General features: G+C 35.7%; 1 protein-coding gene and 1 pseudogene across 1 annotated transcript in view; one reads left to right on the forward strand and one right to left on the reverse strand.

Moving 5' to 3' along the window:
* Positions 1 to 7121, forward strand: part of KIAA0825 (KIAA0825 ortholog) — a 498815-nt gene that overhangs the window by 18669 nt on the left and 473025 nt on the right. The window lies entirely within an intron of this gene.
* Positions 5806 to 7121, reverse strand: part of LOC105546311 — a 14333-nt pseudogene continuing 13017 nt past the window's right edge.

Raw genomic sequence — 7121 nt, forward strand, 5'->3', positions numbered from 1 at the left:
ATCAGTGATAGCAGACAGCACAGAGTGACCAGTGCTGTAACAGAGGCATAATCAAGTTATGGTGGTAATACTAAATATATATTGGAAAGAGAAAGAGACATAATCCTTCTCTTTATGTGTTTTCAGTTTAGTGAAAGAGAGGACAAAAATGATTATAAAATACATTAAGGTATTAAGGAAATATAAGAAATATATATGTAGGAAATATAAAGAATATAATATATAAGGAAATATAAATATAATAAGGAAATACAAGGAATATATATAAAGAACTATATAAGGAAATATAAGGAATGTAATATGCTATTAAGGAAATATCCCCACTGATGGGGTAGGGAGGAAACATTTATAATTCCATCAGCTGTGTATGAGGGTTTCAATTTCTCCACATTCTCCCATCACTTGTTATTTTTGTCTTTTGATTATAGACATTCCAGTGAGCTGTGAAGTGGCAATACTTCCCCACATTAATATACAGATTTAATGCAATTACTATTAAAAAAACCCAGCTGATATCTCATGAAGTCTCAATTTGCATTTCTCTAATGATGTTAAACATTATTTCATGTACTTATTGGCCATTTGTATGTCTTCTTTGGAGAAACATGTATTCAATTCTTGGCCATTTTAAAATTGAGTTATTTATCTTTGTATTGTTGAGTTGTACTAGTTCCCCCCTTTTTTGGTGGCGGGGGGAGACAATACATGACAGTATTGATCTTAATTTAGAGTTTCATGGTAAACTTGCTAAAACCTAAATCGGATTACATTCCTCTGAGCTCCAAAACCTCTGTGGCATTCCATTGCCTCCTGCAGTCTTACTGGGGTGGAGAATGCTGTGAAGATTTTGTACTAGTTCTTTATGTATTCTGGTATACATAATTTGCATATATTTTCTCCCATTCCATAGGTTGTCTTTTCACTTTATGGATAATCTTTGAAAAACAGCAGTTTTGAATTTTAATGCAGTCCAATTTTTGTTGATTCTGCTTTTGGTATTACATTAAGAAACCATTGCCTACTCTAGTGTCAAGATTTCCACCTATGATTTGTTCTAAGAATTTTTTTATTTTAGTTCTTACAGTTAAGTTTTCAATCAATTTTGAGTTAACTTTTTTTATATCTTGTGAGGAAAGAGTCCAAGTATAATTCTTGTATGTTGATATTTAGTGTCTCGGCAACATTTTTTTAGAAGACTAATATTTTCCCCGTTAACTTTTCATGGAACCTTCATCAAAAATCAGTTGAAATACAAGAAACTCCACAGCAAAAAAAGAAAAAAAACATCAGATTTTAAAATAGGCACAGGATCTGAATAGGCATTTCTCAAAAGAAGTCATACAAATGCCCAATAAATATATGAAAACATGCTCAACACCACTAGTCATCAGGGAAATGCAAATCAAAATCACAATGAGGTATCCTCTAATTCCAGTTAGAATGGCTATTACTAAAAAGACAAAAAATACCAAATGCTATCAAGGATGCACAGAAAAGGGAACTCTTACATACTGTTGGTGGGAATATAAATTAGTATAATCATGATATAAAACAGTATTCAGCTTTCTAAAAAGTAAAACTGAAAATAGAACTACCATATGATCCAGCTGTCCCACTACTGAGTATTCATCTAAAGGAAAGGAAATCAGTATATTGATGAAATACCTTTACCCCCATGTTTATTGCAGCACTATTCACAATAGCCAAGATATAATATAAACCTAAACGTCTGTCAGCAAATAAAGAAATGGTATACATGGTATACAGTCATGTACTGCATAACGACATTTTGGTCAACTAAAGACAACAAATACGATAGTGGTCCCATATGATTATAATGGATCTGAAAAATTCCTTTTGCCCAGTAATGCTATAGCTGTCATATGTAGTGTAATTCATTACTCATGTTTGTGATGATGCTAGTATACATAAACCTACCAGTTTTATAAAAATATAACATAATTATGTACAATGCATACAATGCCTAATAGTTGATAATGATAATAAATGACCGTGTTACTGGTTTATGTATTTACATATATTTCATTATTATTTTAGCATATTCTTCTACTTTTTAAAAAAGCTGTTAACTATAAAACAGTTAACAGCTTCACTGTAAAACAGCTTCAAGCAAGTCCTTCAGGTAATATTCCAGAAAAAAGCATTGTTATAGGATATTCCAGAGAAAAGCATCGTTATACTGCTCTATGCTTGTAGTTGCCCATGAAAACCTTCCAGGGAGACAAAATATGGAGGTGGAAGTCCGTGATATTGATCATCCTGACCCTGTGTGGGCCTAGGCTAATGTGTGTGTTTGTTTCTTATTTTTAAACTAAAATAGTTTAAAACATTAAAAAAAGTCTTAAAATATTTTTAAAAACTTATAGAATAAGGATATAAAGGTAAATATTGTATACAATGTGTTTTATGCTAAGTGTTATAACACAAAAGTAAAACAATAAGTTTATAGAGTAAAAAAGTTATAGTAAGCTAAGATTAATTTATTATTGACAAAAGAAAAATACTTTTTACAAATATAGTGTAGCCTAAGTGTACGGTGCTTAATAAAGTCTACAGTAGTGTTCAGTAATGTCCTAGGTCTTCACATTCACTCAGCATTCACTGACTCACCCAAAGCAGCTTCCAGTCCTGTAAGCTCCGTGAATGATAAGTGCCATATACTGGTGTACCGTATTTTTCTGTTTTTTATACTGTATTTTTACCATACCTTTTCTGTGTTTAGATACACAGATATTTACCATGTGTTACAATTGCCTGCAATATTTAGTACAGTCACATGCTGTACCAGTTTGTAGCCCAGGAGCTATAAGCAATAGCATATAGCCTAGGTATATAGTAAGCTCTACCATCGAGGTTTGTGTAAGTACACTGTAATGTTCACACAATGAAAAAATTGCCTAATGATGCACTTCTCAGAATGTATCACCATCTTTAAGTGACACATGACTGTATACAGAATGGGATGGGTTTGTCTTGGATATCGGGGTAATACTGTCATTGTAGAATGTGTTGGAAAGGTTTCTTTCCTTTGTTTCCTGAAAGAGCTATTAATTACTTTCAAACACTTTTATGCATCATATGAAATGTGTAATATTCTGTTTTTTCTTTCGTTCAGTAAAATATATTTTCTAATATTGCTGTCACTTTTTTTGGTGCATTGGTTATTTAGGAGTATGTTCTTTAACTTCCAAATATTGAGGGTATTCCCAGATTTCTTTCTGCTATTGATTTCTAATTTAATTCAGTTGTGCTCATAAAACATATGTCTTATGATTTTATTCCTTTAAAATTTATTGAGATTTGTTTATGACCTAGGTCCGTGGTCTATTTTGGATAATGTTCTTGATGTTTGCCAAAAAATGTGTATTCTCAGCCTACATCATACTGAATGGCCAAGAGCTGGGAGCATTCCCCTTAAAAACTGGCACAAGAAAAGGATGCCCTCTCTCACCACTCCTGTTCAACATAGTATTGGAAGTCCTGGTCAGAGCAATAAGGCAAGTGAAAGAAAGAAACAGCATCCAAATAGGAAGAGAGGAAGTCTTACTATCCCTGTTTGCAGATGACATGATTTTATATGTAGAAAACCACATAGTCTCAGCCTAAATGCTCCTTTGGATGACAAAAAAAATTTCAGCAAAGTTTCAGGATACAAAATCAACATATAAAAATTACTAGCATTCCTATACACCAACAACAACCAAGCATGGTGCCAAATCAGGAACAAAATCCCATTCACAATTGCCACAAAAAGAATAAAATACCTAGGAATACAACTAACCGGGAAGGTGAAAGATCTCTACAATGACAATTACAAAACACTGATGAAAGAAATCAGAGATGACACAAACAAATGGAAAAACATTCCATGCTCATGGATTGATCAATATCATTAAAATGGCCATCCTGCCCAAAACAATTTACAGATTTAATGCTGTTCCTATCAAACTACCAATGACATTCTTCAGAGACTAGAGAAAAACTATTTTAAAATTCCTATGGAACAAAAGAAGCCCAAATAGCCAAGGCAATCCTTAGCAGAAATAACAAAGCCAGAGGCATCAAGTTAGTTCATTTTAAACAACTACAGGGCTACAGTAACCAAAACATCATGTTACAGTATAAAAACAGACACATAGACCAATGGAAAAGGATAGAGAGCCCAGAAATAAGGTCACACACCTACAACCATCTGATCTTTGTCAAAGTTGACAAAAACAAGCAATGGGGAAATGACCCCTATTCAATAAATGGTGCTGCGACAACTGGCTAGCCACATGCAGAAGTTTGAAGATGGACCCCTTACTTAGATGATGCACAAAAATCGACTAAAATGGATTAAAGACTTAAATGTAAAACCCAAAACTATAAAATCCCTGGGAGACAACCTAGAAAATACAGTTCTGGTCATAGGAACTGGCAAAGATTTTGTGACAACCAAAAGCAATTGCAAAAGAAAAGCAAAAATTGACAAATAGTACCTAATTAAACTTAAGAGCTTCTGCACAGCAAAAGAAACCATCAACAGATTAAAAAGACAATCTACAGAGTGGGAAAAAATATTTGCAAACTATACATCTGACAATAAAGTCCAGGCTGAGGTGGGCTCAGATGGAGATGAGGAACTTGTTGGGAACTAGAGCAAAGATGACTCTTGTTAAACTTTAGCAAAGAGATTGGTGGCATTTTGCCCCTACCCTGGAGATTTGTTGAACTTTGAACTTGAGGGAGATGATTTAGAGCATCTAGTAGAAGAAATTTCTAGGCAGCAAAGCATTCAGGATGTGACCTGGATGCCCTTAAAAGCATTCAGTTTTATATAGTCACAAAAAGATGGTTTGGAATTGGAACTTATTTTTTAAAAGGGAAGCAGAGTATGACAGTTTGTAGCCTGATGATGCGATAGAAAAAAAAAAAAAAAACCATTTTCTAAGGAGAAATTCAAGCAGCTGCAGAAATTTGCATAAGTAACAAGGAGCTAAATGTTAATCAACAAGATAATGGGGAAAATGTCTCCAGGGCATATGAAAGGTCTTCACAGCAGCCCCTCCCATCACAATCAGGGAAGCCTAGGAGAAAAAAATAGTTTCGTGTGCTTGGCCCAGGGCTTTGCTGCTGTGTGCAGTCTAGGGACTTGGTGCCCTGTGTGCTTGCTGTGGCTAAAAGGGGGCAACATACAGCTCAGGCCATTGCTTCAGAGGGTGCAAGTCCCAAGCCTTGACAGCTGACACATGGTTTTGGGCCTGTGGGTGCACAAAAGTAAAGAACTGAGCTTTGAGAACCTCTGCCTAGAATTCAGAGGATATATGGAAATGCATGGATGTCCAAGCAGAAGTGTGCTGCAGGGGCAGAACCCTCATGGAGAACCTCTGCCGAGGCAGTGCAGAAGGGAAATGTGGAGTGGGAGCCCCCACACAGAGTCCCCACTAGGGGACTCCCTAGTGGAACTGTGAGAAGACAGCCACCATTCTCCAGACCCCAGAATGGTAGATCCACCAACAGCTTGCACCTTGCATCTGAAAAAGCCACAGACACTCAATGCCAGCCTCTGAAAGCAGCCAGGAGGGGTACTATACCCTGAAAAGCCACAGAGATGGAGCTGCCCAAGACTGTGGGAGCCCACCTCTTACATCAGCATGCCCTGAATGTGAGATATGGAGCCAAAGAAGATTATTTTGAAGCTTTTTTTTTGGTACCTATTATTTTTTATTTCAGTCAGGCCACTTAATTAAAATAAGTCCAAATGTGACACATGATAACACTCATTTTAAATAAAAACTACAATCATGATTTGACTTCTCCAAATGCATGTTCTCTCAGGTAGTCCCTCCAAGCATCCTTTGTTGACAGTGCCATAGAGTTCCATTCAAACTGAGAAATCTGAATCACATGATAGCCCAAAATTTCCAAATGTTGTCTTTTCATAGCAGATTTTCCTTTTATGTGAGGGATGTTTCTACAAAATGCTTTTGAATCCAAAAATTCCAAAGCAATCCTTTCAGCTCCTGGTGGCAGCCTTGATTCAACTATTTCAGTATTTGATTCCCAAGCCATTTCTGGTAGTTGTCCCAATGTTATATTATGGCTTCCATAAGGAAGAGATTTTTTTTCTTTCATCCAAGATACACTCAAAATCTACTGTGTGGTAATAAGGCGTAAGAACCGAGACTTCTCCACAATTGATTCCTCCTAGTACCTCTGCTAACATTTTATGAATCTGCTGTTATGCTACATTCATGCCACCAATACCTTTATTATGTTGCTGACAGAAGCGGTCATGAGACCATGGAATCTAAAACTCAGGGCATTCCAAGCAGACTGATCTATTTAACTCCATAAGACGAAACTGGACTCTTGCATTTATAGATGAAGATAAAATTTCAAGTTGAGAATCCAGTCTAGCTAAGAATCTGATGTTAAAATTACCTTTATCAGATCTTCAGGAAAATATTCAAGTGTGGCCAAAGAGAAACCAAGAAACACTAACATAAGAGGATCCAATATACCTAAGTAAGAATTAAGATGTTGCATGCAAGTTCCAAAAAATTCATCCCTTTGAGGTGGATCATAGTTAAAAATGCTGAATGGAAGAGTAATATTAAGGATTCTAAAAGGATGGATTTATTTAGGTCACACTGTGGTAAAACTGCTTCAATTTGGGATATTTCCACTTCGTCCCAGTGAGAAAAAGGGAGCAGGGAAATAGCAGAGACCAGAATGGACATCTCAGTTGGTACGAAACTAATTTTCAAATAATTAAGCAGTAATTCTCCAAGTTTCACAAAAAAACTCCTTACTTTGGAAATGCAGAAAAGTCAATGCTTGAGTTATCTTCAACAACTCTAGTGGTTTATAGTTATCCAAATGTTTGTGCTGAACTGAAGCAACTCTTTTAATCAGACATGAATTTCTGCTTTCCATATCTTCCATTGCTCCCAACACTACCAGGGCTTGCTCGCTGGTTGGCTCCTCTGATATCAAAAACATAGTTGATTTAAGTTGTTTCTTTTCTTCAGAAGTTCCTGCAATGGGTCCCGATGCTACAAACAATTTTACAAAGCTTTCTAATAGTGGTTGATAATGGTATCTAACGTTTTGAA

This window comes from Mandrillus leucophaeus, unplaced genomic scaffold (genome assembly GCF_000951045.1).
Source record: "Mandrillus leucophaeus isolate KB7577 unplaced genomic scaffold, Mleu.le_1.0 Scaffold353, whole genome shotgun sequence".
Lineage (NCBI taxonomy): Eukaryota > Metazoa > Chordata > Mammalia > Primates > Cercopithecidae > Mandrillus > Mandrillus leucophaeus.